Source organism: Bos javanicus, chromosome 20 (genome assembly GCF_032452875.1).
Source record: "Bos javanicus breed banteng chromosome 20, ARS-OSU_banteng_1.0, whole genome shotgun sequence".
Taxonomy (NCBI): Eukaryota; Metazoa; Chordata; class Mammalia; order Artiodactyla; family Bovidae; genus Bos; species Bos javanicus.
This window is the reverse complement of record NC_083887.1, coordinates 36,115,245-36,141,206: the sequence shown is the minus strand read 5'-3', so window position 1 is coordinate 36,141,206 and position 25,962 is coordinate 36,115,245. Positions and strand designations below refer to the sequence as shown.

At 44.6% G+C, this 25,962-nt stretch overlaps 1 long non-coding RNA gene across 1 annotated transcript in view; it reads left to right on the top strand.

Annotated features, from left to right (window-relative positions):
• LOC133233661 (uncharacterized) overlaps positions 1-1,670 on the top strand; it is a 119,254-nt gene extending 117,584 nt beyond the window's left edge. The window contains exons 3-4 of the long non-coding RNA XR_009731798.1: positions 396-470; positions 1,254-1,670. This is a non-coding gene — a long non-coding RNA (uncharacterized LOC133233661). The remainder of the gene's footprint in view (positions 1-395; positions 471-1,253) is intronic.
• Positions 1,671-25,962: the final 24,292 nt, after the last annotated feature.

Below are 25,962 nucleotides of genomic sequence, written 5' to 3'. Positions count from 1 at the left end.
CACACTTCCTTTTCCCCGTCACCTGCTCTGTTAGGACCACCAGAGACATTCAGGGCTGAGCCAAACCAGGAAGTGACTGACGTGTATCTTTGTGGTCACCATCCCCCTTCTCTGTGTTCTTTCTTTTCCTTTGTGGAATCTAGAACCTTTAGGCTTTTTAAGCAAAACTTCTGTTCATTTAGGAAACGGCAGGATCACTTCATTACACTACAGTGTGAGTGACGGACAGGGTCCCGCACGCCACCTTTCGCAGGGACTGTCACGTTTTAACAGGGACAAAGAGTTCAGTTTGGGAGTCCGGAACACGTGGACTTGACTCGGGCTACCGACTGGTTATGTAATGTTTGGCAAGTAACCTAACCTGTCTTAGTTTCAATTTCCTCATCTCTAAAAAGGGAAGAAGACCTCAGCGGGCTGTGACGAGGATTAAGAAGATTTGAGAGTGCGCCTGGCATGGTGCCTGACACGTAGTAGGTACCTGTTAAAGGTCTGATCCCTTTTTCCTTCACCCCAGTGGCAGGAGTGAATGCCCGGGGCTCTGTTGCTTTGGAGATCCCTCAAGAGCAGGCGGGCTGTGACATCCTCCACACCACCATCTACACAGGCGTTGTTGAGGAACACATTGAACTTTTCCCCAGAGCCACACTCACATCCACACACACTCACAGTCACACACTCTCTCTCTCTCTCTCACACACACACACACACTCTCACACTCCATTGCTGGGTGACATAGATGAGTTTACATAAGAAGGCCTGGACTGTACATCACATCCAGGCTTCTCATCAGCCCTTCCTTTCAATCCTGAAGCTTCCCCCGAAACCCACTTTTGAAGGCTCCTATCTTACTTCTGATGCACTAAGTGTCCAGATATATTTTAGACAAAACAGCCACCTCTTGGTCTTTCTTTCTACAGAGATTGAAATGCAGCTCCTCTGAATGAAAAACTGGTGGTTGTGTTCACATAGAACATGGCTGAAATGCAAATAGGCTTCGGAGTTTGTACCTTGACGGCAGTTCGTTAAAAGGTGACTGTTATTAAAGAACAATGCAAAGCCGTTAATTACCAAGCTTTCAAGGAAGCTGTGTGAACAAGCTTGACTTTCATTATCTGTCTCTGTCATCCTGTATAACAGCCCATTAGACTTTCTGCTAAGCAGAGAAACTCAGCTGACAATGGAAAGGGAGTTGTTTAATTGCCATTACCTTTGCAAGTTTGAAGTGCATTTTTTTTTCTCATAATTGTTTCCAGGAAAAGAAGCCTGGATTTGAAGACTGTTAGGGGAGTGAAGGATTGAAATGGAGCTGACTGTTGCATCAGAATTCTGATCCCGCAGATCCTGCCCTGTTGCGATAGGGTTCTGACTTGGGCGCACCTGTCCAGGCTTAAAGCCATGGAGTGTGTGCGTTGTGTGCTCAGTCATGTCCGACTCTGTCCGCCGGGATCCTCTGTCCATGGAATTCTCCACGCAAGAATACTGAAGTGGGTTGCCATTTCTGACTCCAGGGGATCTTCCCAACCCAGGGATTGAACCCACGTTCCCTGCTCTGCAGGCAGATTCTTTACCACTGAGCCATCTGGGAAGTCCTTATAGGATGGTAGACTTTGGCAAGTCATGTAATCTCTCCACACATCAACTGTCTTACTAGTAAAATCAGCAGAATGAGAGTGTTCCAAGGGTCTTTGTGAAGGTAAACGGAATTTATATAACGTACCATCACATTGCTCAGAGGCAAGTCAACAGAAGCTATTGGCCTTTCTCCTATGTGTGCACGCAAATGCAGTTGGTCCAGTGCAGTTACACTTGGTGAAATCAAATGAAATGGACATCAAGGGCAGTGCTGAAAAAAGAAAGAAGTCACAGAGGGAAAGTACCACCGGGGGTGTGTGGATATGTGTGTATAAGACCCAGTTTTTGAAACTCAAGGCATAAATTGTAAAGACTCCAATACATTTGAATAGCTACCTTACGGTAAAGCGTGTGACGAGGAGCCTAAACACCAGTGCTACAAAGGGGTACCATTTGCCTGACCTGGCGACATTAGCTCCCTTCAAATGTCATGTTCGTAGCACAGGACTTGATGCATTAATTCAAACCAAGTCAAAGCATTAAAAACCTTGTGGAATAAATAACAATGGGTCACGTGTTTCTGAGACATGTTTTCTGGGCTTTTTTTTTTTTTTTTAAGCCAAAGTAGTCTTTCCTGGCTCCTGAACACAAGCCGTCCTCATCTATTTCCTAAGATAATCCATTATAAATTATGACAGGCTCCCAAGGGCCTGGCGGGCAGCGCGGCCCGATCTGTTGCCCAGGTCTCACTTTTCTGTCCTGGTCATCTCCGACAAGTTCCATGCGTGACCGGTCAGGAGACGGCTAATTCTAGTCCACACATTTTTCAGATGAGCTTCATTTTATTTTTAATTTCCCCACAAATGCACGCCAGGCGCAGATTTCGTCAGTTACAGACATAGCTCTCTAATCTGTGCCGCCCTTCCGTAGCTCAGACACCAAATGAATTAAGGTCCAGTTACATATAAAAGTGATTATGATCAGCAAAATGTCTGCCCAGCATGGCCCTCCCCCAAAAGGGCCAAGATTAAGAGTCTGATGCTCCCCTTTGGCCATCTAGGGGCCACGCACTGTATCAGAAAAGCAATCCCACCCACAACCTTCTAAAACCTATACTCTCTTCAGATTTTACAGGTCAAGGACCTCCAGCCACCACGGAGCGGAGAAATACATTGTTTTCCTGGGTTGAGTGAACTGCATTTGTTTTCTATTTTCATCCTACAAGATTTCAGGAGACCTGACCTGATCCTTTTGAAAACTTCCCATTTCACTTCTACAGGCTCTCACTTCAAGGCAGACAACTTCTTGCAAATTCTAACCATTGAGGGGCAGGACACTGCATCATTTCAGGATTCTTATTAGGCTCATCCGGGCCTTTCTCAGGACAGGTCAGGGCTGTTTGCCCCTTAAATGGTCAGGGTCCAGGAGCACATGAGATAAACACTGCACAAGGACTGTGGCATTAAATCAGGACCAGGGAGCAAAGGCGTAAAGGCCACCTCTGTCTGCTCACAAAGGGGTGTTAGCATATTTCAAGGGACAGGAAATATTCCAAAGGGAGCATTGACTTCTCAGATTAATACTTTATCGTCTCATCTTGATAAGTTAATGGGTTATGTACCAGGCTGAGAAAACAAGAAATAGTGTAGCATAAAGCGTATTTATTAGGGACCAAGGAGCTGGATTTTGCCATGGATTTTGCCATGATCTTGTATACGTCAATGCCTCTCTCTGGGGGTTGGTTCCCACAAATGTAAAGTCTATAATATTCTGGGCTTCAGTGACAATTGGTGACAGAGCTAGGGAAATCAGGAAAACCTTCCTCACTGGAGTCTCTAGGACAAGGATCACAAAAGCCTACCCAGGCTGATCCTGCGGGGACATCTCCATAGCACCCCCCCACCAATCAGGCCTCTTTCTGTGGACTTTTCCAACTTGCTTTTGCAGAAGTAGCTGAGGCGAAGTTGGCTCAAACCACTCAATCCAGTTCTTATTGGGGTGGAAGCAAGTTTACAAAAGGCCCATCAAGCCCTCCCAGATCTGAACACTGAGCAGAGCCTGCGGTGTGGTGGTCAAGGCAGAGGAAAGGCTGCCCCCATTGGCAGAAGAACACGTTACACTCAGCCCCTCCAGGCCCGCCAGGCCAGGGGCCCAACTGCCCTCTGGGACAAACCAACCTTGGTAGTCACCCAACTTGAGAATCTTTTGAGCTCTTCCTGTCGCCATGCCCCACCCCGTCCCATTCCACCCTGGCCTCTTTTTCTCCTCCCTGGCAGCCACGGTGTTTTCAGATGTTTACCCTGGGTTAGAACCTCAGTGGCCAGCATGAGGCCTGGAGGAGAGAGGCGGGGAGACGGCCCAGGAAAAGGAATTCCTCGGAGAGGCATCTAGGGAGCAGCAGATGGATGCCCGCTCTTTCTCTTGACGTCTGTCACACTGTGTGCATGTCACACCTTTTTGGGCAGAACACTCACCTCTGAATGCCCCATCTCCGTGGTCTCAGTCTGATCAGGACATCCGGATTCTGTAACATCACTGTATAACCATGCCCCCGACCCCGATTCCATCCTTCAGAGCTCTGAGGCCATGTAACTAGAAGCCGCTCCAGTTTCTCTCCCCCTCTGTGGTGGACCCGTGTCACCTGCCGCCCTGGCATCATCAGCCAGGCATGCCCTGTCACACTCCCAACCGGAATGTCAGCTTGCTGTTTGAGATTCACACCGACACTGGGTCCCCAGAGGGTTCCTCCCAGAGCCAGGGCAGCCTGCGCTTGGGAACACATAAAAGCACAGGAGTCCCCTGGCTTTTTGGCAGCACTTCAAGCGCTAGCCCAATGAAGAGATCTTGACAGCATACTTGTAAACTCCACAGGCCCCAAGGGCTCAAACACCACGATATTTATGCTCGTGGGGTGGACAGCCAAAATAGTTGGGTTGTTATACAGACGTGGGTCTCTTACTCGGGGCCAGCATTTCTGACACCTGTTAATTGGCATTTGAGAGAACTGAGTCGAGGGGGTTGGGGGGCCTTTGGAGCTGCTGCCAACCTGTACCTGAACAGCAGGGTGACCTGTAAGGTTTTGGCCACCCGGTGTGGCCCAGAGCAGGGGTGGTTTGGGGTTCCCTGGAAGTGGGGGGCAGGATGAGCAAGTAAGTCCCAGGGTTGCCAGAAAGGATCATCAGAGAAGGAAGAAAATAGGAAGGAGGGCGAGAAGAAAAGTAAGAGACTGAGAGGGAAGAAAAAAAAGAGGGCGGTATTTTTAGATTCGCTAGCATAGAGCTTTGTGCTATAGTGCCCAGGGCCCTGTTTCTGCACGGCCAGTTCTCCTGGTCCAGGTTAGGACAAGCACTCCATCCCAGCTGAGGCAGACCCATCCATGTTTCCAGGTCAGCTGCAAGACCACCTCCTCCCAGCAGCCTCCTCCAAAAACCCCCAGGTCTGGCTCCCTCTTCTACCCATTGCTCTTCTCCTAACATAAGTTGAGCACTCCCTCACTCTTCCTGAACATCCGTGTTTCTCTCCTCAATGGCCTCCTCACCCCGATGTTCACTCCTTGGCATCATAATGGAGACTTTCTCTGGTCTGCGCTGCCCAATCACTGACCTAGACCCACAGGGGTCTTTGGTTTCCGCAGCTGGATGGCTATTCTCCCACTCGATGCTTAGTTCTGGGCTTTCTGCCTCAACTTCCACTCAGTGAAGCCCCTGCTCTGTCCCCACACAGACAGAGCTGACCTCAAGCTGACCTCAGGGCTCTGTGAACTTCCCTGTTCCTCCCTCGAGGTTTGAATTGTCCACAGCTCAACCTGAGGTGAGACTAGGTTTAAATGACTTAGTAAACATCACTTCTGTATTTCGTTATTCACACATACACAAATGTCCAGAAAGTCCCTATATATGAACTGACTTACATTCCAAAAGTTACCTTGTAAATTAGTTGTTTGAATCTGGAAGTTCATAGGAACAATACTATAAATGAATTCGTTCATTCATTCATTCATTCGTTCACCAAATACATCTCAGCAACATTAAAAGGCGAACTTGCCGGGAACAAAGCCCCTCTCCTCAAGGAGTGTATTCCCTTATCAGGGAGACAGATAACCCACAAATTAAAAAATATATATGGCAGAGGATCCAAGGTGCTACAGAAAGGAATACCACAGGAAAAGTGAATAAGGGGTACTGGAATGGGGCTGGGATTATAAATAGGGTGGCACGGGAAGGCTATTTAAGACTCCTGAAAGAGGGAGAAGAAAGTCCAAACACAAGGCAAGAGTGAAGTTGATCTGTTCAAAGACCTATAAGGCCAGAGTAGCTAGAGCTGAGTGAGCACTGGGAGACAAAAATACTGATTGGTTTCCTGGCCAACCCACTGGCGGTCAATTTAGCTGTAACTCTAAATCAATGCAAGACACCTTTATTGGGTGCTGACTTTCTGCCAGGGATTAGGACTGAGACTCATTCTCTCGACTTCCATAACCTAACTCTTCTCCCAAGACACAGTTTTCCAGATCTCTGAAGACACTTGCCTGTCCCACTGCCCTAGCCCCAACACACTCAGTTTAAGATTTTCTCCTTATCTTTGGTATACTTCAGTTTTGTCATGAGGTACTTTGTTTTTAAATGCTTCCCTGTATACAGTTGCAGGAGTCACAGGAGACATGAGTTCGATTCCTGGGCCAGGAAGATCCCCTGGAGGAGGATATGGCAACCCACTGCAGTATTCTTGCCTGGAGAATCCCATGGACAGAGGAGCCTGGCGGGCTATAGTTCACAGGGTTGCACACATATCTTCTGCCAAGTGTGAGGGACAGAGGATAAATGAAGTTTCAGGTCAAGAGCAGCCTCCTGAAGGTAGTAGATCACCAGATTTATGCAAAGGGAGGCATGCCTTTAGAAATTTTCTAGGCAATCATTTATCTTGAACACCATTGATTTCACAAACGAAAAAATGTTTTACCATCCTTTATGCTAATTAACCTGGTCTCAGATACAGGTTTTTAGATCAGGAGAACTGAACTGTTTTCTATTCTTCTGTGGTGTTTATTTCTGAGTATGTGTCTCCAATATGCATGATATTCACTCACAACACACGTCATGTTGTCTGCATTCAAGTATTTTAAAGTAAACTACATGCACTGTAACAAGGATAGTTAGGCAAAAGACTTGGAAAGCCTCTATCCTTCAAGGGAAATCTGAAGATAGGAAATGGCAGTCACTTGTTCAGACAGAGGAACAAACAGCACACTCATTCTTGGAATGATTTCCGTTCCCTGGCTTGTTTATCATAACCCCTCTTTTGGCCAGAAAATGACTCTGTTTCCACTCAGAGTTGCTCATTCCATTACCATCCCATATAGTCTTCAAGGGACGCTTTTGATATGAAGATTTGAATATAGACTTGAAGCTTCAGTGCTAGGAGAACATGAATCTATTAACATTTTGATATTATCTATAGTTGCATTTCTTTCAAATTCAAGCTTGTTCAGTGCACCTGGATAGTTAACATTCCACCTTCGGTACTACTCTTTTCAACCCCTAAATTCTAACTAGTCCCACTGGTTTGGCAGAAAGACCTTGGGCTTCACCTACTGGCAGATTTTGATCAAAGGATGGGGAGCTGGGATTCAGGAAGGTGGCACACACACTGACCTTGGAACCTAGCTGAAGGTTACAGGGACACTAGCAGAGTACTAGCAGGGTGTACTTGCCACTTTTTACCCATGGTGTAACCAGACACCCTCCATTGTACCACTAGTTTGGCTGCTTAATGTGAAGACCACACTGGGTTAAGAGCCAAATGTCTGGATTCAAGCTCCAGCTCTATCATCTGCCAGCTGGGTATGCTTTGGTAAGTCATCTGATGCCTCCCAAGCCCAATTTCACAATCCATCAGATAAGGCTGGTGGGTGAACTCCAACTCACAGGGTGGCCATCAGACCAAATGGCAGATTATGAAGACATAAGTTCTGTAAATTATAAATGTTAAGCAGGTGCAAAGAAGTATTATATCCATCATGCCCATGCATGTGATTGTTTCAGGTGAACATACCTGATCTTTACAAGTGGATTCTAAGATTCTAGAAAGGGGGGACTAGAAACTACAGGTCTTTGCACTACCTAACACCACCACATACCTACTGACACTTATTGGGTAAATGAAAGAATGAGGAAATAGTAGGGAAGAAGACAAGGACTTGGCTTAATATCATAGACCTGTGCGTGCTAAGTCACTTTAGTCATGTCTGACTCTTTGTGACTCTATGGACCATAGCCTGCCAGGCTCCTTTGTCCATGGGATTTTCTAGGCAAGAAAACTGGAGTGGGTTGCCATTTCCCCCTCCAGGGGATCTTCCTGACCCAGAGATTGAACGCTTGTCTCTTACGACTCTTGCATTGGCAGATGGGTTCTTTACCACGAGCACCATCTGGGAAGCCCATCACATACCTAGGAAGAGTATTCAACATCATCCACTCAACAAAACTTTATTGAAGACATGCCACATTCCAAGTCTTGAGTAAGACTTTCAACATAAGATGAGTGGCCTCTGCCTTCAGGAAATTAAGTGGAATAAAGTGTTAAAAGGGCTAAGAAGAGAGAGTCTGAACTGAACACAATGGGAACACAAAGAAATGTTCAGGTAATTCTACCCCTTTGGGTGTTGAGGGTGGAAATGAGAAGAGGAAGGAAGAGTTTCATATGGAAGCTGATGCATGAACTGTTTTGAAAGATAAGTGGGCGTGTGACATTTGGGGACTCAGAAGGTCTGGGTACTGTGTTCCAGAGGAATAATGTGAGCAGAACCAGCAAGTGAGCAGGGCCAAATCCTTACCTGTGGTTTGAAAGGCCAGAGTAGAGAGCAAGGGAGGAGTGGTTAAAGAGATGAAACTAGGAAAGGACATCTTTCCCACTCTCAGTTTCTAAGAAAGGGGACCCCCTACAAACACACACACACACACACACACACACACACACACACACCTGACTTCTCTCTACGCTTGGGAGGTGCAGTGACTTCTCTGGCTGGTAAACTGGGAGGAACAGAGAGCATGTTCTGTTCAGCGCTGTTCTTCTTCTTCCCCTTGGGACTTGGAATGTCTGCCACATGGAAATCTGCTCCTCTGTACCAGTCCACACACCTGGGGCTGCAGGCTGGAACTTACCTAATGAGGAGTCAGCTGGCAGGCCCCTTAGCCCTCATTCTAAGTGGCGTTCTCTAGTTTAGCCTCGATCAGTAGTAAAGTGATGTTCTGGCCACGTTTGCACACTTGGTTTGCTTTTGCAGTTTATCCAGAGCCCACATGGGGTGGAGGGGCACTGTTCTGTGTTCGGTGTCCCTATCAGGGCCAGATGATGGAGAGCTTGGAAGGCTTTGCCTATATCTTTAAATCGCGTGGACCAAAGGGTCCCTGCTACAATAAGCGTGCGATGAGAGGACCTGTAGAGGGAAACAGTTAATGAAGCTTTTGTAGGAAGAGCGTGGATCTGGATTTCAGGGGACCTGGGAGCCCCCCAGCTCTGCCACCAACCCTCTGGATGACTTTGGGCACATCGCTTTAACGTTCCAGGTCAATTTCCTCATTTGTAGAATGAGTTGGTTTATAAAAATCTCTAGTGGCTCTCTCAACTTATATAAACTTAGAACAGGGAGGATTTCCTAACAGGAGGAAGTTTGGAACACCGGAGCAGGTTGAACAACATGGCAGACTGTGGAATTTCTTTCCTTAAAGATCTTGAAAAAGCAACTGGTTTCGCATCTCATTTGGATAAGCAATTTAACTTGTATATGCCACGTACTCGATCACAATAGTTATATGAATGTTCTTATTTAATTCTCAGGCTTCCCTGGTGGTTCCATGGTAAAGAATCCACCTGCCAATGCAGGAGATGTGGGTTCAATCCCTGGAGAAGGGAATGGCAACCCACCCCAGTATTCTTGCCTGGGAAATCCCATTAACAGAGGAGACTGGCAGGCTACTGTCCATGGGGTCACAAAAGAGTTGGACACTACTTAGCGACTAAATAGCAATTTAATTCTCATGCTAACATATGAAACAGATACTACTATCATTCCTTATTGATATTCAAGGAAACGGAGACTCAAGAAGACTTAGATAACTTCCCCAGGGGCTGACAAGTAGTAAGCACCAGCACGGGACTTTGAACTTGGGAGGTCGGACACCACGGCTGCTGTCCAGCGCTCCACTGCACTGCCTCCGTGCTAAGGGGCAGTTCTGGGTCTTTTCTCAAAAGCCCATCAGGATCCATGGTGTCTCTGGAGGGACTCAGTGTGCAGCTTCTCAGACACGTGCAAAAGGCAGGTGCTTGGCTAGTGAGAGAAACCAAACTCTTTTGGCTCGCTCTGAGCTCTGTGCCCTCGCTTGTGACATTCAGGGGTGAGAAGCACTTGTTTGGCAATTAATAATGCACCGCCTTGTCACATCTCTTTATTGATGTCTTTATTGTTGTTCAGTTTCCATGTGCTTGGGAGTTGTCTCCTTCCTTCATACTGATTGCATAATTACCACCAGTCAGGCACTGCTCTACACACCTCAGATATGTCATTCCATTTAGCACTCACAACAATGCTTCAGGGCAGGTACTGTGATCATCCCCAGTTTACAGCTGAGAAAACTGAGGCACACAGGGAAGGATACTATAATATCGCCAATAGGACAGAGATGTTGACAGCGTATAGCAGAGCTTCGGTAAATATCTGCAAATGGACTGACTAGTCAAGGTTCATTTATTTCAAAGACTCCCTTTGCCCAGCTCTTTCCGTAATCTTCCATTTATTCTCTGCTTAGCTGTATCTTTTCTATAATTCTTACACTGTCTAAGGTGCCAATTGAAAACTGAAACAGCCATCCAGGTGTGGAACATTTCAAAACACTTGAGGGCAGTGTTATTCTAGTAGGCCATGGGGCAGATACAGGAGGCTCCCAATACAGAATACACATAACACCTTCCACTTAATAATTGTGCTTCAGTTGACTACCTTATTGATGGTATATTTGCTTGGTTCATGATCTGCTGATAAGCCTGTTTGTTCGTTCTTTTATGAATTTCAAGCCTGAGAGAATTTTTCTTGCTTTTTTCGTTCTGCATTCATCTGACTTTTGGCTTAAAAGTAAAATAGGAGAAACTAAAATCAGCAGAATGAGGGCTGCGTGCAGTAGATATGCTTTTCTAAACAGACGTGTGTGTGTATATTTTGGAAGGTGACTGTGGGCTGGCGGTGGCGGGAACCTCTCCTCTCTGCCCCTTGAATGTCCCGTGAACAGTCTCAACTCCAAAGCCACAATTTCTGTTTACTCTGAGCTCTGGCAATGAACGATTAGTCTTCTCCAATGGTCATGCACCCATTTTGGACACGCTTTCTACACTTGCGTTATACTTTGCAGACCACCGCCATGACTGTAGCTGGGACAATGATCTGCAGTGGCGGCAGCAGTAATTCACATAAACCACAGGCGAGTCAGATGTGCAAGCTGAGGTGGATGGATGTGTCCATCACCTCTTGTACCCTGACTTGTTTAAACCCCTTGTGGACGAAATTAATTTTCCACGAGAAGAGTTAAACAAGAATGAACAGAAGAGGCTCTCTGCCTCTTTACTCCCGACCCTTCTTTAGTGAACACTCTGCTCCAAAATTGTTAGAGAAATCTCAAATTCAACCCTGGGCATGTTTCTTTTGGCTTCACTTGTGACACATCTCTAAATAAATGTTAGCGTTTTACAACGTTGAAAAATACCAGAAATACACATTTCTCCATAAAACCCAGGAAATTCTCAGTATTGGCTCACGAGCCATAATTCCACGACCTTTTACTGGAGAATGAAGGTTCACAGTCTCCTCCAGTGCCTGCTTAGGCCTCTCCAGACCAGGTGGTGCAGGTGGCCATCTGGATAGAATCACCATCAGCCCAGAAACAAATGCTCTGAAGACCCCAGGTTTCAACTTCGTAACAGGAGACTCACATTCTGCACCTGAACCGCTGGTGTGAAGAAAATATGGATACATTGAATGCACCTAAAGAAAGGGGATGCTCGTCCACACGTTCTTGCGGTACAAGTGGGAATGTGTCATAATTTCTCCAAGAATACAATACACAAGAGTGAAATCTGATCATGCAATCTATGACTTTCCCAGGACAGTTAGTAAATACAGTTCATCTATGTTACAAATCAAGAGTAGGCCACAAAAATCTGAAGAAGTAATTCACAGAGGAGGAAACATACATGGCCACTAAACATAAGACGAGATGAATTTTCATGGTGGTTATTAGGGAAATGCAGGTGAAAACTACAACAGGTTACCATTTTATGCCATTAGATTGGGTATAAAATGACAAAGTGATAATATGCACATTGAACAATGGGAAATCTTTGTGCCCTGCTGGTGGGAGTACACACTGGTTCAGTTATCTTAGAGAAAAATTTGGTATTGTTTAGTCAAGGTGGAGATGTGTATTCCCTCTCCCTTAGGTAGTCCACTGGTAGAATAAATATCATATAAGTGCAGGGTAGATACTACATGGATATCTGGAGTAAGATTGTTGGTTAAAACAAAACAATGGAAACAATCTAATGTCCATCTACAAGGTACACATAAATGGTGATACCTTCATATAATCAGCTGCTAGATAGGGTGAAAATGAACAAGAGTGACATTCATCAATGTGGATGAAGTTAAGAGAACAAAAACCACTTGTAGACTAATAAATACAGCATGATATCATTGATACTAAGTTAAAAGCAGGTAAAATACCATGTGTTTCTTAGGGATCCATATATATGCATATAATAAAAGTGTAAAGAAATGCATGAAAATGAAAAGCACAAAGTTCAGGATGATGAGTTGTTCTGGAAAAAAGAACACACTTGGGGAAGGATACACAGAAAGTTATCTATTATTTTGGTAACTTTTCATTTCTTAAGTTGAGTGGGTATTCTTTGTTTTCTACTTTATACCAGTGTGCATATATTAAATATTTTGTAATACACTTTAATATGCATATTCCCTATGTGGGTGCACACACACAGACACACACTTTGAGATAAACCTATGTTGTACGAGACTATTATTAGCAGAATGATGCACAATAGCAACAAACCAGACACTACATATGTATGTGATATATTGATATGCTCTCTCTCTCTCTCTCTCTCTCTCTATATATATATATATATATATATGTATGTGTATATACATATTAAAACAAATGGGTAAAAAAATAAAAATAAATAAAATATTCCTTTGAGATGCCAAAAAAATTTCAGAGTTAGAAAGGCTTTAGAAACCATCTAGATCAACAATTTCCCTTTAAATATGATGACAAATAATGAAAATCAGAAATGGAAGAGGAGGCATTATAATTAATGGCACAGAAGTAAAAAGGAATACAAGAGGCTACTATAAACAATTATACTCTAAAAAATTGGATAGCTTAGGAGAAAAGATACAGTCTTAGAAAAACATGGGATATTAAGGATGAATTAGGAACGAATAGAAAATCTGAACATACCTATAGACAGCTAGTAAGGAGATTGAACTAGTAATCAAATATATTTCAACAAAGAAAAGAAGAGGACCAGATGACTTTACTGGTCCTGCAATCCTTCTCAAGCTCTTCCAAAAAATCGAAGGGGAAGACCTACTTCCAGACTCCTTTTGCAAGGTCAGTATTACCCTGATATCAAAGTCAGACAAAGAGACTGAAAGAAAACTACAGACCAATATCCTTAATGATATTGATGTAAAAATCTTCAACAAAATGTTAGTTAACTAAATTCAACAGCACATTAAAAAGATTACACATTATGATGAAGTAGAATTTATCTCTTGGATGTAAGGATGGTTCAACAGATAAAAATCAATGACCATAACACACTACATTAAACAGAATGAAGGACAAAATTTACATGATCATTTTAACTGATGCAGAAAAAAGCATTTGGCATAATTTTAAATTTTTTTGATGAAAACACTCAATAGACTATGAACAGAGGGAAAGGTCATATATTAAAATCCTATAGCTAACATCATACTCAACTGAAAGCTTCTCCTCTGAGATAGAAACAGGACTAAGATATCCACTCTCACCATTTCTAGTCAACATAGTATTAGAAGTCCTAGCCAGAGCAATTAGGCAAGATAAATAAACAGAAGTCATTTAAATTGGAAAAGAAGAAGTAAAATTAGCTGTTTGCAGATTATATGATCTAATATGTAGAAAACCCCAAAGATTCTATAAATATTAAACTGTTAGAATAACTAAACTAATTCAGCGAAGTTGCAAGATGTAAACCAACACTCAAAAATCAGTTGCATTTCTATGCACCAATAGTAAAAATCAAAATAGAAAATTAAGAAACTGATAACATCAAAAAGAATAAAATACCCTAGAATAAATTTAACCAAGAAGGTAAAAGACTTATACACTGAAAACTACAGAACAGTGATGAAATGAAAGAAGAGACAAATGAATGGAAAGAAATCCCATGTTCACTGGAAGACTTAATATTGTTAAAATGTCCATATAGCTCAAAGCCATATACAGATTCAATACAATCCTTATCAGAATCTCAATGGCATGTTTTTGTAGAAAGAAAAAAAGTCATAAAATACATACAGCATCTCAAAGAATCCTAAACACCCAAAACAATCTTGAGAAAGAACAAAGCTGGAGGCCATACACTTTCTGATTTCAAAACATATTACAAAGCTATAGTAATAAAAACAGTATGGTATCAGCAAAAAGACAGACATAAACCAGAGGAACTAAATAGAGAGCCCCCAAATAAACCCTCATGTAAAAGGTCAAATGATCTTTAACTGGATACTTAGGCTACAAAATGGAAAAAAGATAGTCTCTTCAATAAATGGTGTTTGGAAAGTTGAATATCCATATGCAAAAGAATAAAGATGGACCTTTATCTTACATGGGCTTCCCTGGTGGCTCAATAATACAATAAGTGAATTACAACAAGACGTGAACCGAGAACTTCCAGATGTTCAAGTTGGATTTAAGAAAGGCAGAAGAACCAGAGATCCAGTTGCCAACATCCACTGGATCACAGAAAAAGCAAGAGAATTCCAGAAAAACATCTACTTCTGCTTTATTGACTACACCAAAGTCTTTTACTGTGTGAATCACAACAAACTGTTGACAATTTTTCAAGACATGGGAATACCAGGTCACCTTACCTGCCTCCTGAGAAATCTGTATGCTGGTCAAGAAGCAACAGTTAGAACTGGACATGGAACAACAGACTGATTCCAAATTGGGAAAGGAGTACATCAAGGCTGTATATTGTCACCCTGCTTATTTAACTTATATGCAGAATACATCATGTGGAATGCCAGAATGGATGAAGCACAAGCTGGAATCAAGATTGCCAGGAGAAATATCAATAACCTCAGATATGCAGATGACACCACCCTTATGGCAGAAAGTGAAGAGGAACTAAAAAGCCTCTAGATGAAGGTGAAACAGGAGAGTGAAAAAGTTGGCTTAAAACTCAACATTCAGAAAACTAAGATCATGGCATCTGGTCCCATCACTTCATGGCAAATAGATGGGGAAATCAATAGAAACAGTGACAGACTTTATTTTCTTGGGCTCCAAAACCGCTGCAGATGGTGACTGCAGCCATAAAATTAAAAGACACTTGCTCCTTGGAAGAAAAGCTATGACCAACCTAGACAGCATATTAAAATCAGAGACATTACTTTGTCGACAAAGTCAAAGTAAAAGTATAGTCAGAGCTGTGGTTTTTCCAGTAGTCATGTATGGATGTAAGAGTTGGATCATAAAGAAAGCTGAGTGCCAAAGAATTGATGCTTTTGAACTGTGGTGTTGGAGAAGACTCTTGAGAGTCCCTTGGGCTGCAAAGAGATCCAACCAGTCCATCCTAAAGGAAATCAGTCCTGAATATTCATTGGAAGGACTGATGCTGAAGCTGAAACTCCATTACTTTGGCCACCTGATGCGAAGAACTGATTCATTGGAAAAGACCCTGATGTTGGGAAAGACTGAAGGCAGGAGGAGAAGGGGACGAGAGAGGATAAGATGATTGGATGGCATCACTGATTCGATGGATGTGAGTTTGAGCAAACTCCAGGAGTTGGTGATGGACAGGGAAGCCTGGCGTGCTGCACACGGGGTAACAAAGAGCCGGAAACGACTGAGTGAACTGAACTTATCTTACACTATATACAAAAGTTAAAGTACTAAATATAAGATCTGGAACTATAAAACTTCTAGAAGAAAACAGAGGGAAAGTCTTCATGATACTGGAGTAAGCAATGTTTTCTTAGGTATAACACCGAACACACAGGCAACAAAAGCAAAAACAGACACGTAGTGCTACATCAAACTGTAAAACTTCTGTTCCGCAGAGGGTACAATTCTCAGAGTAAAAGGAAACCTACAGAATGGGAGAAAATATTTGCGAATCATTTATCAAATAAGGGATTAATCTCAAGAATATACAAAGAACTCCAACAACAAAAAAACAATAACCTGATTAAAAATAGGCCAAGGACTTGAACAGGTATTTCTCCAAAGAAGATATACAAATAGCCACCAAACAAAAGATGTTCTATATTGCTTATTATCAAGAAATGCAATAAAAATACGAGATACCATTTCAAAACTGTTAGAATGGCCACTATCCAAACAAAACCAAACCTCAGAAAATAATGAGTACTTGATATAAAGAATTTGAATATAAAGAATCCCCAATGTTGGTGTGATTATAAAATGATATACCATTTTGAAAAACAATACAAGGTTTCTAAAAAAATTAAAATAGAACTACCATATGATCCAGCAACATCACTTCTGGGCACATATCCAAAAAATTGAAAATAGGGTTTTGGAGAGATATTCGCACATCCACACTCATTGCAATATTATTCTCATAGTCAAGATCTGGAAGCATCCTAAATGTTCACTAACAAATGGATGGGTGAAGAAAACGTGTATAGACATCCAATGGAATACTATTCAGACTTAATAAAGAAGGAAATCCTGGCATGCACTAAAACATGGATAAAACTTGAGGACAATTTGCTAAGTCAAATAAGCTGGTCACAAAAAGACAAATATTGCATGATTCCACTCATGAGAAAGCTAAAGTAAACTCATAGAAACAGAAAGTAGGATGGTGGCTGCCAGGAGCTGAGAGGAGGGAAAAATAAGACGTTTTTCCGTGGGTATAGAGTTTTCATAATACAAGATGAAAATGTTCTAGAAATCTGTTGTGTAATACCATGAATGACGTATAATTACCAACACTTACTGTGCACTAAAAAATTATTAAGAGCGTAAATTTATGCTGACTGTTCTTTTACAGCTAAACAATGAAAGAAAAACATGCTGAGCGCAAGGACCAGGATGATGGAATGACTTACCCAAGGTCATGAACTAGCTGGTGCTGGGACTAGAATGCAGGCTGGCCAAGTCCCGGTCACTGGCCTTTTTCCTACGCCTTGCCAACCTCTTGTCCTGAGTTCTGTCTTATTTGTAATACCATTTTAGAGGCTTGAGATGGCCTTTAGTGAGGACTGCTCCAAGGGGAGAGTCAAGTCTTTATTGAACATGATAGCTCTGTTTAAAACACGGCCTTGTATCTTTGTGAGGCTTGCCCAACAAGCTTCCACAATTGAGTTCCTAATTTTACAGCAAGCAATCACACATTCATATTGTGCTCAGCTTTTGCCGCCTTTCAATTATGGAGCTCAAGCGCCTTCGGAGGAGGTTAAGATTCATGATTTGCTTACTGCATGAAATGACAGCTATATTATAGAGTGAAAAATGTGAGGCCTGGAAAGGTCAAAGGGCCTACCTAACATTACAATGCCATCCTTAAGGGGAACACCCTTTAAGGTCAAATTATTTAAAACTTCTCCCCCACTCCTCACTTCAGCCTGATGGTTGCCTGTCTCATTCCCCAGCAGTGGGAAGTGATTAAAATACAGAAACAGAGAAGTTTGAGTCCCAACATTATTTTTTGCCTTTGGCAATGGCCTCCTTGCCTCTGTGGGAAAGGTATCAAGTGTTTCCTTGATTCTGAGGACAACTTTTTTTGCAAATTTTCATAATTTGGGGTGACTGAGGCTCTGAGGTGAGGCGGGGCATGGGAACCCCTTTCCAGAGCGGGAATGTGGGCAGGTTACAATAAGTAGCTCCTGCAAATGGAAGTGAACGGCCAAAAGCGCCTGGAGTCATAATTCCATCTGCGCTGAGGCAGTCATAACTCACGGTTTCCTGAACACTCCAGACGCTCCGGAGGGTAATTAGGGCTGCCTTCTCAGGGGCCCACATGCCCTAAATGGGGTCCAGTTGGACCGACAGACCCCGCCCCCCTTCCCCCCACACTTGGAATTGAGGTTGGGCAGCTGGTCAGCCAGCCTCCTGGTTCAGCTCAGGTTCTGGGTTTAGGAAACAAGAAGCTGCCAGCCCTTCACCGTCTTCCCGGAGGGTGTGCTTCCTCTGGGTGAACTTGTCAAAGTTGGCTTCCAGAAGGAAAGCTACACGCGGCACCACACAGACAAGCAGTGGCCGCGTGGGGAGGGGCCTGGCGTGACCGCTGCCCCCGCGTGGGAGCCTCGTGGACCCCGATGCCACGCCTCTGAATGGGGGCGGGGGAGCGTCTGCTGGTGCCTCGTGGACCCCTGGGACCCCAGCATTTTGGGGCTCCCTGTACCCCGCCGGATCTCCCGCCTGGCATTCCGCACCCTGGGGCGGGCACGCTGATGTCCCTTCTCCAGCCTCCAGCCTGACCCTGACCTCTGGGTCCTGAGGTTGGCACGGATTTGTAACCCTGAGCTTCTTTTTATCTCTTCGGGAAGTAGACGTTTTGCTTGGGAAGTTTTTCAATTTCCTCCTGGCCTGGACCAAACCGCTCAGATTTCCAAGGCCGAGTTTCTCTTCTCCTCCTGCCTGGGAGGCTCACTCCGCCTGCAGACAGGCCCCTGCAAAAGGTGCCTTGAGGGTGGAGCAGACAGGCCTTCCTGACAGGCCTCCCCCTTACCAAAATGCATATGAGGAGTGGGGGCACAAGGACGGCCAGCCATCAGCCCTCCCTAAACGTCCCCGCCAAAGCAACCACAGATTCTCCTAAGCCACAATCTCCCAGGACAGGGCCCCAAAGCGACACCTTCCCCCAGTGGCCGCGGCGGTTCTGAAACACCCCAAAGTTCCATTCCCACCGCTGGAGTCACTGTACAGTGGACAGAATGGGGCGAAGCAAATCTTAGTCCTCCTACCTTTAACCCTCCTAAAACTTTATAGCATCATTCGCAAGAAAAAAAAAGATGAACTCAGGACAGTCCAACAACAGCATATATCAGGCTTCTCACCAATAACACTGATGCCTTTTTTTTTTTTTTTTGCAGAGAAGTTTTCATCCAATTACACACAGATCTTCCCCCTCCTTCCATAAATTCCCCTCCCCTAATCCCCATACTCACCCTCCCACGCAGTTTTCCCTCTTAGACACGATGTCATCTGAAAGTCAGGGAAAGCAGTAAAGTCAAGGCATCCCTTTTATACCTTGGTGAATATCTTCCGTTTTGATGGCTCTTTTATCCTGAAACGCTTCACCCACTTCATATCCCAGGATACTTCACCCACCACTGAAGTACCGCCAGCCGGCTCAGGAGGGGAAAGTGGCAGCTGTTGCTCTGTTTAAGGCAGGAAGCGAAGAAGAACATGATATTCAATTAAAACTGCAGGGGGAATTCAGCGAGGCAGCAGGGTCTAGTGGAGACCAATGGCCTGGGAGATCAGCCGGTCTGAGTTCTCTCCCCAGTCTCTGCCACCAGCTCCTGGGGGTGACCTTGGGCCTGTCACTAAAACGTTCTGGGCCTTCGTTTCATCTGAAAAATGGTGGTGATGATACCTGCATCCTCGCAGGGATAGTTATGAGGATTAGAGAGATTAGGAAAATAAACAGGGCTCTTTTGATCCCTTCAAAGTCAGCAGCAAAGGATGGATGGATGCAGAAAGCCATCTTAGGCTGAGTGGATTCGGCTGCCAATTACAGGATGTGATCTGAGGTGTAATGAAAAGGCGGCCAGAGCCGAGATGCCTCTCCCACCAGCCCACAAAGCTGCTCTGAAATCCCGCTGTTGGAAAGACATGCAAAGAGCTGGGTTCAAATACGAATGTGACCTCTAGGAGCGACAGCACACCCATGGCCTTCTCCTGAGCTAGCTGGAACAGTTTGCCAGTTTCCCAGGAGAAAAAAGGGTCCTGAGTAAGTGAGACATTTGAACAAGTCCATGTTATTGGAGGAGAGTTTAGTACAAAGAGAGCGAAATTAGCATCAGCATGATGGTGGTTAGGGACGTGGGGAGGGGAGTGATACTTCAGAAGCTGGTTTTTAAAAACACTGTAATCAATGTTAGGTTGTTGATAACAGTATGTTATCAATGTTATTATGATAACAGTAAGATTGCCCTGCTGAAGCAATGTTACCTGATGTTTGTTCTCTCTGTAAGATGCTGTATGCATCCTTTCTTACCAAGTTTTGTTCTTCATATGTCCGTGCTCACTTGCTTTAGTTGTGTCCGATTCTTTGCGACCCCATGGACTGTAACCCACCAGGCTCCATGGGATTCTCCAGGCAAGATAGCCATGCCATCCTCCAGGGAATCTTCCCAATCCAGGGCTCAAACTCGGGTCTCTTACATTTTCTGCATCGACAGGCAGCTTCTTTACTACTGGCGCCACCTGGTAGCCATCCTATACGTTCAGCACACCAGGAAGAAGAATGATGCTGCAGAAAGCTTTATGAAGATGATGTTGTGCTGACCAGTATCATCGTTTCCACACACATATCAGGCATCACACCACCGAGGGTGGAGGGTCCCAGCTCTATCACTTTGTTCTGGGGCCCTGAATACTTGAGCTTTCTGAAACCCAGTTTCACCATTTGGAAAATTAACAGACCTGCTTCACAGCTCTTTCCAGAAGATCGAATGACGTAGTGTAAAGTGCAAAAGGCACATGTATATGACAGAGGGCAATTCAAAGGGGAACTGTTGTCTCAGTCAGAGTAGGCTAGGTTACACCACAGTAACAAGCAGCCCGTGACATGAGCATTCTGTGGCTTAAAGCAATAAAGGTTGATTTCTTACTCTTGCTACAGGCCTACCACAAGTCAGCTAGGGGGTGCTCTGCTCGTGGTAGTCACAGTGGGACACAGGCAGAACAGCAACCTCTAAGTCAGAGGTTAAAAAGGAAGTGCCCTTGGCTCTTAAAGTTTCTGCTGCTCCTTCCTTAACCCAAGAAAATCACAAGGCCCTATGGACTTCAGGGAGGCAGGGGATTGTAGTCCTACTATGTGTCAGAAGAAGGGAGATCTGGGATATTTATTAACAGCCCTAGGGCAGGCACGGTCGCTGCTCTACAAGGCTGGGTAAGATGTGGTCCTTGCATTCAAGGAGCTTACCCAGAACTAACCTCTAAAGCACACCCCAGAAGCTCCAGAAACAGCTCCAGAAGAGCACATGTGCATTCTGCCCTGGATTTCCACCCTTGCCCCCACCTCCTCCCAGCCTTCTCAGGCACTCATTCCCATCTCAGGAATGCCTTTGTGAAAGGAGGCTAGAACACCCTCCTGCTTCCTTAGCCTCTGCCACACTGGTTGTAAAATAACCTCAAGGCCTTTCTTTCAGAGCTGGTGTCCTCCCTTTGTCCTTCATCTAGACTGCATAGTGAGGTGCCCAGGCAGCAGGCCCCTCAGGATAGCCTCCCCTGGCTGCAGCTAATTGCACCAGGTGTGAAGCACAGCTCCTCCCCTGCCCCCAGCCCTTCCTGTGCCTGATGCAAGCTGACCTTCCCTTGGCCCAAGCTTGGAGCTGGTATTTTGCCTTTAGGGAAAAAGCAGGCAAACTTAGGTCAGACTTTGCCCCTCCCAGTCTCCCTTAGAACCGGTTTCCAGCTCTCCCAGTGTAGACATCTCCCACAGCCCCTTCTCCTTCATCCAGAGATTCCTAGCATGGCCTGAGATTCAGCAAAGTTTTCCCTCCTTCCTCTTGAGTCATGTCCATTCTCCAAGGCATTTCAGTTGGGACCCAGAAAGAAAATGAAAGGGTTTAACGTAATATTATTAGTAATAATAAGCATAATAGTTTACTATGTGCCAGCCTCTGAGTACATTAAAGTATTAACTCATTAAATATTCACAACAATTCTACAAAATTGGGACAATTTTCTCATTTTCAAAATGAGGAGGAAACAAACCCAGAGAGGTGAAGTAAGTTGTCCAAGGCCACGCAGCTAGTAAGGGACAGAATTGGGATTTAACCCCAGCAATCTAGTGCACAGCACATGCAGACCGTTTTCCATAATGGTAATTATTTATACAGTGTTTGACAGAGGTGGTTGATAGACAGCAAGACTGATTCACTTGCCGATGCCTTCCCAAGATATTATGAGGTCATCACTGCCCTCTGGTGGTCATTGATGAGCATTGCCACTCAAAATGCACTGACCGTAACCCTCTGGCAAAGAGCTTCACAGAATTCAGGGTGAACGGGCTGCTCACATGCCACAATGTCGTATTGACTATTTCCCTCTGGCTTGCTGTGTTTTACATTTGTTTTTCCCCTGGAGAAAAAAGAAGGGAGAACAAAAAGCACATGGGCAACTCTCCACCTCTGTGAGAAAAAGCAGAAGAAACCACAATTATGTAACTATCAAGTAACAAGTCTGTGTGTTTATTGTCATGGAATTTGTGATGTAGCGTAGATGCCCATGAAATGTCATCCTAAACAGATGCAAAAGCACATTCTCAGTCGTTTATAACTAAGTTAAGGTGAAATTCTTGCCTTAATTAATCAGGGTGTTCTTCCACTATAGAAGGTTGCATACAAGAAGATTCTTATTTTTAAAGTTCAGCCATTTTGGACTATCTTTGTTCAAATAGAAATCCGAGGTCATTTTTTGTTTTGGTGTAGAAAGACGAAGATGATCATTTCTGAGGGACTTGTAATAGGACAGCTTGGCCTGAGAAACAGTGTTTCAATAGTGACTACAGTTGTGGAGTGGGCCTCCCTGGAGGTGCTAGTGGTGAAGAACCTGCCTGCCAATGCAGGAGACATAAGAGAAGCAGGTTTGATCCCTGGGTCGGGAAGATCCCCTAAGGGAGGGCATGGCAACCCACTCCAGTATTCTTGCCTGGAGACTCCCATGGACAGAGGAGCCTGGTGGGCTGCAGTCCAAGGGGTTGCAAAGAGCTGGACAGGACTAAAGTGACTTAGCATGCGTGCACGCACAATTCTGGAGCTTCTTATTAAGCTCCAGCCAAAAGGACCCCTCAAACAAGGTGATCCAGTAAGTCTTCATGGGGAGGAGGGGGAAGGGGAGGGAAACGTGAAGAGGGACATGTATTCCTACTTGTAGCCGCAAAAACCTGGTCTGGTCTGGAAGCTGTGCCCTGGAAATGGCACAGATGAAGCACCTGGTAACACGTGGGAGGCCTGAGGAGTCAGGGCTTCTGGAGGCTGGGTTTTCAGCCCCCAGATGGAGAATCATTAACCGTCAGCTCTTAACTTGGTTAGATTCCCTCCTTGAGAAGATCAAGTGAGTTATGCATGCACAGATCATTAGTCACACCAACAGCAAATCCTTCACCGATCAGAATTCCTCTGTGTATGTTTCAATTCCTGCCGACACACCTTGTTCATATCAAAGTGGAAAATCACAAAAAAACTGCTGATAAGAAGTGTTAGTAAGTCAGACCTACCTTCCAGACACACTTAGGATCTGCACTCAGCCCCACCCACAGACCATGTCTGGACCATGAACATTCATATCCTATCCATGGGTAACCTTTTTTGGTCCATGTCCACACTTCACATCATTATCTTGATATGGGCCATGTGCATATCCATTGTTCCTTGCTGCTGCCTCTGTCCCAGGGTCCCAATTTGCATCCAATGCCCAGTGGCAAGTTCCACCCAGTTGTCCCTCAGCCCCACTTGCTCAGCATGTCCAAAGCGGACCCACGTATCCCATCCCTGGTGCCTCTCCTGGACGTCTTCAATTTATTTTACCAGTTTCACCATCTCCCTGTGATTCCAGATCAAACCCTGAAAGTCATCAACTTTGCTTCATGCTCTTGTCCCACCCACTGGACCCAGTCACCTGCTGAGATCACTCACATCTGCCCTCTACTTCTGGCTTCCCACTCTTATCACCTCGGATGGCATGATGCACTGGATGAGTATTCAGAGTCAAACATGGGTTCAAATCCCAGCTCTGTTGTTTATTATATGTATGAGTGTGGACTTTACTTAATATAATCAAGCCTCATTTGTACAATGGAAGATTGATGATGAGTTCAAGGTGGGTAATCTAGGTTAGATGTCTGGCGTGGAGGGGAGGTGCTCAGTATATGTTTTTTTGTTTTTCCATTCAGGCCTTGTTTCTCACCAGGACTAACTCGTGCACGCTAAGTCCCTTCAGTCATGTCCAACTCTCTGCAACCCTATGGCTTGTAGCCCGCCAGGCACCTCTCTTCAAGGGATTCTCCAGGCAAGAATACGGGAGTGGGTTGCTATGCCCTCCTCCAGGGGATCTTCCCCATCCAGGGATTGAACTCACATCTCTTTAGATATAGTGAGTTGGCAGGCAGGCTCTTTACCACTAGCTCCACCTGGGAAACCCAGGGCTAACTTGACAGCCTCCTAATTAGCCCTTGCTCCTTTGCTCTCAAACACTAGTATGGATTGAACACTTCCTATTTGCCAGACACTAGACTCTCCACTAGGAAGAGAAACATTAAACAGTCCAACAGGGCGCTGCCCCCATGAAGCTTACAGTCCAACAGAGAAAGTTAGATTCTCTCCTTCCAACAATTTATTTTCACTCTTCTGACAAATGAATCTTGGTAAAGCACAGATCACTCATGTCATTTCCCTCCTCAAGACCGTCAGTGGCCCCCCACTTCCCATCTCATGAGATATGCATTCCTTTGCCTACACTCAGGTCCTCCTTAGTTACTAAGGCCCTTGCCTCCTCTTGCAGCCTAATTTCCTCCACCCCACAGACCCTCCTTTCTGTCTAAGCAGAGCTACTTGCCAGTTCCACAGTAGAGTAGATAATTATCTTCTTAAAAATGTCTATTATAATTTCCTCCTGTTGGGAGAAATCCCCATGACTGAGAATCTTGGTAAGAAGCAGAACTCTCTTCCCATAGAAGTGGGAGCTTCCCACTCCAATGGTTCTTGAGACATAGGCAAAAGACCAAGGCTAGGACAGTCCAGAACCCTATCCAGGATTCTGATTTTTGAGGGAGCGACATGATATCAGATGAGACACTTAAAGGTTTTACCTGGAAAGGTCTTAAGGAAGAGAATATTTACAGAAGTATGGGCAGGGTTGAGGAGGTTAAGAATATCACCACCGGGGATTGGCAATGCCCTTGGGATGTATTTATAAAGACAAATCTAGATAAAAGTTTATGTCTCCCCTCCCCCTGACTTTAAAAAATGTGGCAGTTTTATAATTTTATCAGCAAATATGAAGAATCACATAAGAATGTACTCTCAGCTTTTTTTGCACAAGGAGGAAAGGGCGTAATTTCTGCCTGTGACTTTCATTCAAGCGTCTGGAAATGACCCTAGTTGTTAACTTGATTAATAGACTGAAGCTAGTAAATGACATCAAGACGAGACAAATTCCTTAGTATGATGTAGAAAAAGAACTCAAAGACCTAAAGAGAAGGGAATGCTGGAGTGGATTTAGCATATTTGATCCGCACCCCTCGTCTATAACCCGCTCCAGTATTCTTGCCTGGAGAATTCCATGGACAGAAGAGCCTGGCGGGCTGTGGTCCACAGGGTTGCAGAGAGTCAGACACGACTGATTGACTGAGCACACATTATCATGATAAGCAGAAGAGGTGACTTGTAATAGGAATAATCAGACAAGACTTTTTGACTGGGAATTCCCTGGTGGTCTAGTGGTTAGGACTTGGTATTTTCCATGCCGGGGCCCCGTTCAATCCCTGGTTGAAGGATTGAGATCCTGCATGCAAGTTGGATGGCCAAAAAAAATGTTTTGTTTTTTTAGCCAAAGGTAACTGATTCGGAATTTCCATGAGTACATGGATTATCCTATTTGCATAACTAAAAATAACTTTCACCATAAGAGACTATGTTGTTGTTTGGTCCCTAAGTCATGTCTGACTCTTTTGCTACCCTGTGGACTGTAGCCTGCCATGGACTGTAGCCCTCCAGGCTCCTCTGTCCAAGGGGTTCTCCAGGCAAGAATACTGCAGTGGGTTGCCATTTCCTTCTCCAGGGTACCTTCCCGGACCCCTGCAGTCACATGGCTGCTAGATGGTAGGTATTCTTTCCTTCCTGAA